We start from the raw sequence: 1,141 nt of genomic DNA, 5'->3' as shown, positions 1-1,141 counted from the left end.
CTGCGGGTGTGTGCCCCAGTCCCACGGCCTCTCTCCCTTCCTCCCTCGGGGCCCCCACACCGCCTGCTCCTTCCTCCTCTTAGCCCTGTCCCTCATTATGGGCCCCTCTAGGGGCAGAGGGCCCTGGGTGACGGTTTAATTCTGCTTCTTATTGCTTCCCAGGGAGAGGATGGGCACAAGCCCAGATTTCTCCGTAGAGGCTCGAGGCCAGGGGCGGGGTTTCCAGGAACTCAGCCACACTGGGCCCCAGGTGGGAGGGAGGGCTTGTAAGGGGCTTCAGCCAGCAGCCGGCTGGCCCTGCCAGGCTGACATCCTCTTCCAAGACGCCCAGGCAGAGGGGAAGGCGCGTGTGAGGAAGGGAGGGTGGTGGGGCAGGAACTGGGTGACCCAGTGACCCCACCCAGGGCAGACACACCCCCACCTCACTCCCCAAAGGGATGAAGCTTCGGGGCGCCCCTGAGTGGCGAGCTGAAGAGGGTTCTGAATCCATAATATTCTGACTCTACTACTTGGTGACTTTGGAGAAGGTGGCCATGTGGCCTCGCCAGCACGTTAGTCTGTAAAACGGGGACATGAGTCTACCTCCCTGGGCCACAAAGCTGAACAGAGAAGGCACTGCCTGTGTAAGTTGATTCTGCAGGTCAGATGGTAAAGGGGGAGGGAGGGGGAGGGTGGCCCCTTTTCTCAGCGGCAGCGACAGCTCCCACGCGCTTCGGCACCTGCAGCTTGGGAGAACAGTCTCCCTGTTTAATAACAACTTTGCAAACGCCGTTATCAGTGACTGTGTCTGACCCCCCCCCCCCACCCCGCCCCCGTGGGAGCAGCAGGATTCCCATTTAACAGACGGGGAGAAGGAAGAACAAAGGAGCTAAGCGACTAAGTGCCCGAGGGCTCCCAACTGGTAAGTGGTGGTTGGGACACCAAAGTCCCAGAGCCCTGAAGGGCCTGCCCAGGCAGATGGGCACAGAGGCCTCGTCCTTTGAGCCGCTGGAGAGCAGTCCAGGAGCGGGGGCCCAAGCGACAGAGAGAGAAGCCGCCTCAGGGCCCCAGAGCCATGGGCAGCCCTGGGACCCCCCCCAATCCACACCCTCACCGCCCCCTCCTGAAAAAGCCCTCCCCAGAAGTAGAGGCGGACACAAGG

Source organism: Equus przewalskii, chromosome 10 (genome assembly GCF_037783145.1).
Source record: "Equus przewalskii isolate Varuska chromosome 10, EquPr2, whole genome shotgun sequence".
NCBI classification, from domain to species: domain Eukaryota; kingdom Metazoa; phylum Chordata; class Mammalia; order Perissodactyla; family Equidae; genus Equus; species Equus przewalskii.
This window is presented reverse-complemented; position numbering follows the sequence as displayed.